Source organism: Lampris incognitus, chromosome 14 (assembly GCF_029633865.1).
Source record: "Lampris incognitus isolate fLamInc1 chromosome 14, fLamInc1.hap2, whole genome shotgun sequence".
Lineage (NCBI taxonomy): Eukaryota > Metazoa > Chordata > Actinopteri > Lampriformes > Lampridae > Lampris > Lampris incognitus.
Genome location: NC_079224.1, coordinates 444486 through 457573, shown reverse-complemented (window position 1 = coordinate 457573; position 13088 = coordinate 444486).

Here is a 13088-nt window from a genome sequence, read left to right as displayed (position 1 = left end):
TATTAAAAAAACAAACATGAGGGTAAATCAGACTATAAAACAAAAAACATGACGATAAATCAGCGATAAAACAAACATGAGGATAAATCAACTATAAACCAAACAAACATGAAGATAATCAGACTATAAGACAAACAAACATGAGGATAAATCATACTATAAACCAACAAACATGAGGTTAAATCAGCTATAAAACAAACGAGGACAAATCAGACTTTAAAACCAACATGATAAATCAGACTATAAAACAAACAAACATGAGGATGAATTAGTCTATAAACAAACAAACATGACATCAAATCAGCTGTAAAAAAAACAATCAAGAGGATAAATCAGATTATAAAACGAATAAACATGATGATAAATCAGCTATAAAACAAACAAACGAGGATAAATCAGCTATAAAACAAACACACATGAGGATGAATCAGACTGTAAAACAAACAAACATGAGGATAAATCAGCTATAAAAGAAACAAACATAAGGATAATCACACAAGAAGAAAAACAAACATCAGGACAATCAGACTATAAGACAAACAAACATGAGGACAAATAAACTATAAAACAAACAAACATGAAGATAGTCAGACTATAAGACAAACAAACATGAGGACAAATCAGCTATAAAACAAACAAACGAGGATAAATCATACTATAAACCAACAAACATGAGGTTAAATCACCTATAAAACAAACGAGGATAAATCAGACTATAAAACAAGAAACATGAGGGTGAATCAGACTATAAACCAACAATCATGAGGCTAAATCAGCTATAAAACAAACGAGGACAAATCAGCTATAAAACAAAGAAACATGAGGCTAAATCAGACTATAAAACAAAGAAACATGAGGATAAATCAACTATAAAACAAACAAACATGAAGATAGTCAGACTATAAGACAAACAAACATGAGGACAAATTAGCTATAAAACAAACAAACATGAGGATTAATCAGCTGTAAAACTAACAAAAATGAGGATAAATTAAACTATAAACCAACAAACATGGATAAATCAGACTATAAAACAAACAAACATGAGGATAAATCAGACTATAAAACCAACAAACATGAGGATAAATCAGCTATAAAACAAGCAAACATGAGATTAAATCCGCTATAAAAAACAAACATGAGGATAAATCAGACTATAAAACAAAAAAACCTGAGTATAAATCAGCTATAAAACAAACAAACATGAGGACAAGTCAGACTATAAAACCAACATGAGGATAAATCAGATGTAAAACAAACAAGCATGAGGATAAATCATGCTATTAAAAAAACAAACATGAGGGTAAATCAGACTATAAAACAAAAAACATGACGATAAATCAGCGATAAAACAAACATGAGGATAAATCAACTATAAACCAAACAAACATGAAGATAATCAGACTATAAGACAAACAAACATGAGGATAAATCATACTATAAACCAACAAACATGAGGTTAAATCAGCTATAAAACAAACGAGGACAAATCAGACTTTAAAACCAACATGATAAATCAGACTATAAAACAAACAAACATGAGGATGAATTAGTCTATAAACAAACAAACATGACATCAAATCAGCTGTAAAAAAAACAATCATGAGGATAAATCAGATTATAAAACGAATAAACATGATGATAAATCAGCTATAAAACAAACAAACGAGGATAAATCAGCTATAAAACAAACACACATGAGGATGAATCAGACTGTAAAACAAACAAACATGAGGATAAATCAGCTATAAAAGAAACAAACATAAGGATAATCACACAAGAAGAAAAACAAACATCAGGACAATCAGACTATAAGACAAACAAACATGAGGACAAATAAACTATAAAACAAACAAACATGAAGATAGTCAGACTATAAGACAAACAAACATGAGGACAAATCAGCTATAAAACAAACAAACGAGGATAAATCATACTATAAACCAACAAACATGAGGTTAAATCACCTATAAAACAAACGAGGATAAATCAGACTATAAAACAAGAAACATGAGGATGAATCAGACTATAAACCAACAATCATGAGGTTAAATCAGCTATAAAACAAACGAGGACAAATCAGCTATAAAACAAAGAAACATGAGGCTAAATCAGACTATAAAACAAAGAAACATGAGGATAAATCAACTATAAAACAAACAAACATGAAGATAGTCAGACTATAAGACAAACAAACATGAGGACAAATCAGCTATAAAACAAACAAACATGAGGATTAATCAGCTGTAAAACTAACAAAAATGAGGATAAATTAAACTATAAACCAACAAACATGGATAAATCAGACTATAAAACAAACAAACATGAGGATAAATCAGACTATAAAACCAACAAACATGAGGATAAATCAGCTATAAAACAAGCAAACATGAGATTAAATCCGCTATAAAAAACAAACATGAGGATAAATCAGACTATAAAACAAAAAAACCTGAGTATAAATCAGCTATAAAACAAACAAACATGAGGACAAGTCAGACTATAAAACCAACATGAGGATAAATCAGATGTAAAACAAACAAGCATGAGGATAAATCATGCTATTAAAAAAACAAACATGAGGGTAAATCAGACTATAAAACAAAAAACATGACGATAAATCAGCGATAAAACAAACATGAGGATAAATCAACTATAAACCAAACAAACATGAAGATAATCAGACTATAAGACAAACAAACATGAGGATAAATCATACTATAAACCAACAAACATGAGGTTAAATCAGCTATAAAACAAACGAGGACAAATCAGACTTTAAAACCAACATGATAAATCAGACTATAAAACAAACAAACATGAGGATGAATTAGTCTATAAACAAACAAACATGACATCAAATCAGCTGTAAAAAAAACAATCATGAGGATAAATCAGATTATAAAACGAATAAACATGATGATAAATCAGCTATAAAACAAACAAACATGAGGTTAAATCACCTATAAAACAAACGAGGATAAATCAGACTATAAAACAAGAAACATGAGGATGAATCAGACTATAAACCAACAATCATGAGGTTAAATCAGCTATAAAACAAACGAGGACAAATCAGCTATAAAACAAAGAAACATGAGGCTAAATCAGACTATAAAACAAAGAAACATGAGGATAAATCAACTATAAAACAAACAAACATGAAGATAGTCAGACTATAAGACAAACAAACATGAGGACAAATCAGCTATAAAACAAACAAACATGAGGATTAATCAGCTGTAAAACTAACAAAAATGAGGATAAATTAAACTATAAACCAACAAACATGGATAAATCAGACTATAAAACAAACAAACATGAGGATAAATCAGACTATAAAACCAACAAACATGAGGATAAATCAGCTATAAAACAAGCAAACATGAGATTAAATCCGCTATAAAAAACAAACATGAGGATAAATCAGACTATAAAACAAAAAAACCTGAGTATAAATCAGCTATAAAACAAACAAACATGAGGACAAGTCAGACTATAAAACCAACATGAGGATAAATCAGATGTAAAACAAACAAGCATGAGGATAAATCATGCTATTAAAAAAACAAACATGAGGGTAAATCAGACTATAAAACAAAAAACATGACGATAAATCAGCGATAAAACAAACATGAGGATAAATCAACTATAAACCAAACAAACATGAAGATAATCAGACTATAAGACAAACAAACATGAGGATAAATCATACTATAAACCAACAAACATGAGGTTAAATCAGCTATAAAACAAACGAGGACAAATCAGACTTTAAAACCAACATGATAAATCAGACTATAAAACAAACAAACATGAGGATGAATTAGTCTATAAACAAACAAACATGACATCAAATCAGCTGTAAAAAAAACAATCATGAGGATAAATCAGATTATAAAACGAATAAACATGATGATAAATCAGCTATAAAACAAACAAACGAGGATAAATCAGCTATAAAACAAACACACATGAGGATGAATCAGACTGTAAAACAAACAAACATGAGGATAAATCAGCTATAAAAGAAACAAACATAAGGATAATCACACAAGAAGAAAAACAAACATCAGGACAATCAGACTATAAGACAAACAAACATGAGGACAAATAAACTATAAAACAAACAAACATGAAGATAGTCAGACTATAAGACAAACAAACATGAGGACAAATCAGCTATAAAACAAACAAACGAGGATAAATCATACTATAAACCAACAAACATGAGGTTAAATCACCTATAAAACAAACGAGGATAAATCAGACTATAAAACAAGAAACATGAGGATGAATCAGACTATAAACCAACAATCATGAGGTTAAATCAGCTATAAAACAAACGAGGACAAATCAGCTATAAAACAAAGAAACATGAGGCTAAATCAGACTATAAAACAAAGAAACATGAGGATAAATCAACTATAAAACAAACAAACATGAAGATAGTCAGACTATAAGACAAACAAACATGAGGACAAATCAGCTATAAAACAAACAAACATGAGGATTAATCAGCTGTAAAACTAACAAAAATGAGGATAAATTAAACTATAAACCAACAAACATGGATAAATCAGACTATAAAACAAACAAACATGAGGATAAATCAGACTATAAAACCAACAAACATGAGGATAAATCAGCTATAAAACAAGCAAACATGAGATTAAATCCGCTATAAAAAACAAACATGAGGATAAATCAGACTATAAAACAAAAAAACCTGAGTATAAATCAGCTATAAAACAAACAAACATGAGGACAAGTCAGACTATAAAACCAACATGAGGATAAATCAGATGTAAAACAAACAAGCATGAGGATAAATCATGCTATTAAAAAAACAAACATGAGGGTAAATCAGACTATAAAACAAAAAACATGACGATAAATCAGCGATAAAACAAACATGAGGATAAATCAACTATAAACCAAACAAACATGAAGATAATCAGACTATAAGACAAACAAACATGAGGATAAATCATACTATAAACCAACAAACATGAGGTTAAATCAGCTATAAAACAAACGAGGACAAATCAGACTTTAAAACCAACATGATAAATCAGACTATAAAACAAACAAACATGAGGATGAATTAGTCTATAAACAAACAAACATGACATCAAATCAGCTGTAAAAAAACAATCATGAGGATAAATCAGATTATAAAACGAATAAACATGATGATAAATCAGCTATAAAACAAACAAACGAGGATAAATCAGCTATAAAACAAACACACATGAGGATGAATCAGACTGTAAAACAAACATGAGGATAAATCAGATGTAAAACAAACAAGCATGAGGATAAATCATGCTATTAAAAAAACAAACATGAGGGTAAATCAGACTATAAAACAAAAAACATGACGATAAATCAGCGATAAAACAAACATGAGGATAAATCAACTATAAACCAAACAAACATGAAGATAATCAGACTATAAGACAAACAAACATGAGGATAAATCATACTATAAACCAACAAACATGAGGTTAAATCAGCTATAAAACAAACGAGGACAAATCAGACTTTAAAACCAACATGATAAATCAGACTATAAAACAAACAAACATGAGGATAAATTAGTCTATAAACAAACAAACATGACATCAAATCTGCTGTAAAAAAACAATCATGAGGATAAATCAGATTATAAAACGAATAAACATGATGATAAATCAGCTATAAAACAAACAAACGAGGATAAATCAGCTATAAAACAAACACACATGAGGATGAATCAGACTGTAAAACAAACAAACATGAGGATAAATCAGCTATAAAAGAAACAAACATAAGGATAATCACACAAGAAGAAAAACAAACATCAGGACAATCAGACTATAAGACAAACAAACATGAGGACAAATCAACTATAAAACAAACAAACATGAAGATAGTCAGACTATAAGACAAACAAACATGAGGACAAATCAGCTATAAAACAAACAAACGAGGATAAATCATACTATAAACCAACAAACATGAGGTTAAATCACCTATAAAACAAACGAGGATAAATCAGACTATAAAACAAAAAACATGAGGATGAATCAGACTATAAACCAACAATCATGAGGTTAAATCAGCTATAAAACAAACGAGGACAAATCAGCTATAAAACAAAGAAACATGAGGCTAAATCAGACTATAAAACAAAGAAACATGAGGATAAATCAACTATAAAACAAACAAACATGAAGATAGTCAGACTATAAGACAAACAAACATGAGGACAAATCAGCTATAAAACAAACAAACATGAGGATTAATCAGCTGTAAAACTAACAAAAATGAGGATAAATTAAACTATAAACCAACAAACATGGATAAATCAGACTATAAAACAAACAAACATGAGGATAAATCAGACTATAAAACCAACAAACATGAGGATAAATCAGCTATAAAACAAGCAAACATGAGATTAAATCCGCTATAAAAAACAAACATGAGGATAAATCAGACTATAAAACAAAAAAACCTGAGTATAAATCAGCTATAAAACAAACAAACATGAGGACAAGTCAGACTATAAAACCAACATGAGGATAAATCAGATGTAAAACAAACAAGCATGAGGATAAATCATGCTATTAAAAAAACAAACATGAGGGTAAATCAGACTATAAAACAAAAAACATGACGATAAATCAGCGATAAAACAAACATGAGGATAAATCAACTATAAACCAAACAAACATGAAGATAATCAGACTATAAGACAAACAAACATGAGGATAAATCATACTATAAACCAACAAACATGAGGTTAAATCAGCTATAAAACAAACGAGGACAAATCAGACTTTAAAACCAACATGATAAATCAGACTATAAAACAAACAAACATGAGGATGAATTAGTCTATAAACAAACAAACATGACATCAAATCAGCTGTAAAAAAACAATCATGAGGATAAATCAGATTATAAAACGAATAAACATGATGATAAATCAGCTATAAAACAAACAAACGAGGATAAATCAGCTATAAAACAAACACACATGAGGATGAATCAGACTGTAAAACAAACATGAGGATAAATCAGATGTAAAACAAACAAGCATGAGGATAAATCATGCTATTAAAAAAACAAACATGAGGGTAAATCAGACTATAAAACAAAAAACATGACGATAAATCAGCGATAAAACAAACATGAGGATAAATCAACTATAAACCAAACAAACATGAAGATAATCAGACTATAAGACAAACAAACATGAGGATAAATCATACTATAAACCAACAAACATGAGGTTAAATCAGCTATAAAACAAACGAGGACAAATCAGACTTTAAAACCAACATGATAAATCAGACTATAAAACAAACAAACATGAGGATAAATTAGTCTATAAACAAACAAACATGACATCAAATCTGCTGTAAAAAAACAATCATGAGGATAAATCAGATTATAAAACGAATAAACATGATGATAAATCAGCTATAAAACAAACAAACGAGGATAAATCAGCTATAAAACAAACACACATGAGGATGAATCAGACTGTAAAACAAACAAACATGAGGATAAATCAGCTATAAAAGAAACAAACATAAGGATAATCACACAAGAAGAAAAACAAACATCAGGACAATCAGACTATAAGACAAACAAACATGAGGACAAATCAACTATAAAACAAACAAACATGAAGATAGTCAGACTATAAGACAAACAAACATGAGGACAAATAAGCTATAAAACAAACAAACGAGGATAAATCATACTATAAACCAACAAACATGAGGTTAAATCACCTATAAAACAAACGAGGATAAATCAGACTATAAAACAAAAAACATGAGGATGAATCAGACTATAAACCAACAATCATGAGGTTAAATCAGCTATAAAACAAACGAGGACAAATCAGCTATAAAACAAAGAAACATGAGGCTAAATCAGACTATAAAACAAAGAAACATGAGGATAAATCAACTATAAAACAAACAAACATGAAGATAGTCAGACTATAAGACAAACAAACATGAGGACAAATCAGCTATAAAACAAACAAACATGAGGATTAATCAGCTGTAAAACTAACAAAAATGAGGATAAATTAAACTATAAACCAACAAACATGGATAAATCAGACTATAAAACAAACAAACATGAGGATAAATCAGACTATAAAACCAACAAACATGAGGATAAATCAGCTATAAAACAAGCAAACATGAGATTAAATCCGCTATAAAAAACAAACATGAGGATAAATCAGACTATAAAACAAAAAAACCTGAGTATAAATCAGCTATAAAACAAACAAACATGAGGACAAGTCAGACTATAAAACCAACATGAGGATAAATCAGATGTAAAACAAACAAGCATGAGGATAAATCATGCTATTAAAAAAACAAACATGAGGGTAAATCAGACTATAAAACAAAAAACATGACGATAAATCAGCGATAAAACAAACATGAGGATAAATCAACTATAAACCAAACAAACATGAAGATAATCAGACTATAAGACAAACAAACATGAGGATAAATCATACTATAAACCAACAAACATGAGGTTAAATCAGCTATAAAACAAACGAGGACAAATCAGACTTTAAAACCAACATGATAAATCAGACTATAAAACAAACAAACATGAGGATGAATTAGTCTATAAACAAACAAACATGACATCAAATCAGCTGTAAAAAAAACAATCATGAGGATAAATCAGATTATAAAACGAATAAACATGATGATAAATCAGCTATAAAACAAACAAACGAGGATAAATCAGCTATAAAACAAACACACATGAGGATGAATCAGACTGTAAAACAAACAAACATGAGGATAAATCAGCTATAAAAGAAACAAACATAAGGATAATCACACAAGAAGAAAAACAAACATCAGGACAATCAGACTATAAGACAAACAAACATGAGGACAAATCAACTATAAAACAAACAAACATGAAGATAGTCAGACTATAAGACAAACAAACATGAGGACAAATCAGCTATAAAACAAACAAACGAGGATAAATCATACTATAAACCAACAAACATGAGGTTAAATCACCTATAAAACAAACGAGGATAAATCAGACTATAAAACAAGAAACATGAGGATGAATCAGACTATAAACCAACAATCATGAGGTTAAATCAGCTATAAAACAAACGAGGACAAATCAGCTATAAAACAAAGAAACATGAGGCTAAATCAGACTATAAAACAAAGAAACATGAGGATAAATCAACTATAAAACAAACAAACATGAAGATAGTCAGACTATAAGACAAACAAACATGAGGACAAATCAGCTATAAAACAAACAAACATGAGGATTAATCAGCTGTAAAACTAACAAAAATGAGGATAAATTAAACTATAAACCAACAAACATGGATAAATCAGACTATAAAACAAACAAACATGAGGATAAATCAGACTATAAAACCAACAAACATGAGGATAAATCAGCTATAAAACAAGCAAACATGAGATTAAATCCGCTATAAAAAACAAACATGAGGATAAATCAGACTATAAAACAAAAAAACCTGAGTATAAATCAGCTATAAAACAAACAAACATGAGGACAAGTCAGACTATAAAACCAACATGAGGATAAATCAGATGTAAAACAAACAAGCATGAGGATAAATCATGCTATTAAAAAAACAAACATGAGGGTAAATCAGACTATAAAACAAAAAACATGACGATAAATCAGCGATAAAACAAACATGAGGATAAATCAACTATAAACCAAACAAACATGAAGATAATCAGACTATAAGACAAACAAACATGAGGATAAATCATACTATAAACCAACAAACATGAGGTTAAATCAGCTATAAAACAAACGAGGACAAATCAGACTTTAAAACCAACATGATAAATCAGACTATAAAACAAACAAACATGAGGATAAATTAGTCTATAAACAAACAAACATGACATCAAATCAGCTGTAAAAAAACAATCATGAGGATAAATCAGATTATAAAACGAATAAACATGATGATAAATCAGCTATAAAACAAACAAACGAGGATAAATCAGCTATAAAACAAACACACATGAGGATGAATCAGACTGTAAAACAAACAAACATGAGGATAAATCAGCTATAAAAGAAACAAACATAAGGATAATCACACAAGAAGAAAAACAAACATCAGGACAATCAGACTATAAGACAAACAAACATGAGGACAAATCAACTATAAAACAAACAAACATGAAGATAGTCAGACTATAAGACAAACAAACATGAGGACAAATAAGCTATAAAACAAACAAACGAGGATAAATCATACTATAAACCAACAAACATGAGGTTAAATCACCTATAAAACAAACGAGGATAAATCAGACTATAAAACAAAAAACATGAGGATGAATCAGACTATAAACCAACAATCATGAGGTTAAATCAGCTATAAAACAAACGAGGACAAATCAGCTATAAAACAAAGAAACATGAGGCTAAATCAGACTATAAAACAAAGAAACATGAGGATAAATCAACTATAAAACAAACAAACATGAAGATAGTCAGACTATAAGACAAACAAACATGAGGACAAATCAGCTATAAAACAAACAAACATGAGGATTAATCAGCTGTAAAACTAACAAAAATGAGGATAAATTAAACTATAAACCAACAAACATGGATAAATCAGACTATAAAACAAACAAACATGAGGATAAATCAGACTATAAAACCAACAAACATGAGGATAAATCAGCTATAAAACAAGCAAACATGAGATTAAATCCGCTATAAAAAACAAACATGAGGATAAATCAGACTATAAAACAAAAAAACCTGAGTATAAATCAGCTATAAAACAAACAAACATGAGGACAAGTCAGACTATAAAACCAACATGAGGATAAATCAGATGTAAAACAAACAAGCATGAGGATAAATCATGCTATTAAAAAAACAAACATGAGGGTAAATCAGACTATAAAACAAAAAACATGACGATAAATCAGCGATAAAACAAACATGAGGATAAATCAACTATAAACCAAACAAACATGAAGATAATCAGACTATAAGACAAACAAACATGAGGATAAATCATACTATAAACCAACAAACATGAGGTTAAATCAGCTATAAAACAAACGAGGACAAATCAGACTTTAAAACCAACATGATAAATCAGACTATAAAACAAACAAACATGAGGATGAATTAGTCTATAAACAAACAAACATGACATCAAATCAGCTGTAAAAAAAACAATCAAGAGGATAAATCAGATTATAAAACGAATAAACATGATGATAAATCAGCTATAAAACAAACAAACGAGGATAAATCAGCTATAAAACAAACACACATGAGGATGAATCAGACTGTAAAACAAACAAACATGAGGATAAATCAGCTATAAAAGAAACAAACATAAGGATAATCACACAAGAAGAAAAACAAACATCAGGACAATCAGACTATAAGACAAACAAACATGAGGACAAATAAACTATAAAACAAACAAACATGAAGATAGTCAGACTATAAGACAAACAAACATGAGGACAAATCAGCTATAAAACAAACAAACGAGGATAAATCATACTATAAACCAACAAACATGAGGTTAAATCACCTATAAAACAAACGAGGATAAATCAGACTATAAAACAAGAAACATGAGGGTGAATCAGACTATAAACCAACAATCATGAGGCTAAATCAGCTATAAAACAAACGAGGACAAATCAGCTATAAAACAAAGAAACATGAGGCTAAATCAGACTATAAAACAAAGAAACATGAGGATAAATCAACTATAAAACAAACAAACATGAAGATAGTCAGACTATAAGACAAACAAACATGAGGACAAATCAGCTATAAAACAAACAAACATGAGGATTAATCAGCTGTAAAACTAACAAAAATGAGGATAAATTAAACTATAAACCAACAAACATGGATAAATCAGACTATAAAACAAACAAACATGAGGATAAATCAGACTATAAAACCAACAAACATGAGGATAAATCAGCTATAAAACAAGCAAACATGAGATTAAATCCGCTATAAAAAACAAACATGAGGATAAATCAGACTATAAAACAAAAAAACCTGAGTATAAATCAGCTATAAAACAAAAAAACATGAGGACAAGTCAGACTATAAAACCAACATGAGGATAAATCAGATGTAAAACAAACAAGCATGAGGATAAATCATGCTATTAAAAAAACAAACATGAGGGTAAATCAGACTATAAAACAAAAAACATGACGATAAATCAGCGATAAAACAAACATGAGGATAAATCAACTATAAACCAAACAAACATGAAGATAATCAGACTATAAGACAAACAAACATGAGGATAAATCATACTATAAACCAACAAACATGAGGTTAAATCAGCTATAAAACAAACGAGGACAAATCAGACTTTAAAACCAACATGATAAATCAGACTATAAAACAAACAAACATGAGGATGAATTAGTCTATAAACAAACAAACATGACATCAAATCAGCTGTAAAAAAAACAATCATGAGGATAAATCAGATTATAAAACGAATAAACATGATGATAAATCAGCTATAAAACAAACAAACGAGGATAAATCAGCTATAAAACAAACACACATGAGGATGAATCAGACTGTAAAACAAACAAACATGAGGATAAATCAGCTATAAAAGAAACAAACATAAGGATAATCACACAAGAAGAAAAACAAACATCAGGACAATCAGACTATAAGACAAACAAACATGAGGACAAATAAACTATAAAACAAACAAACATGAAGATAGTCAGACTATAAGACAAACAAACATGAGGACAAATCAGCTATAAAACAAACAAACGAGGATAAATCATACTATAAACCAACAAACATGAGGTTAAATCACCTATAAAACAAACGAGGATAAATCAGACTATAAAACAAGAAACATGAGGATGAATCAGACTATAAACCAACAATCATGAGGTTAAATCAGCTATAAAACAAACGAGGACAAATCAGCTATAAAACAAAGAAACATGAGGCTAAATCAGACTATAAAACAAAGAAACATGAGGATA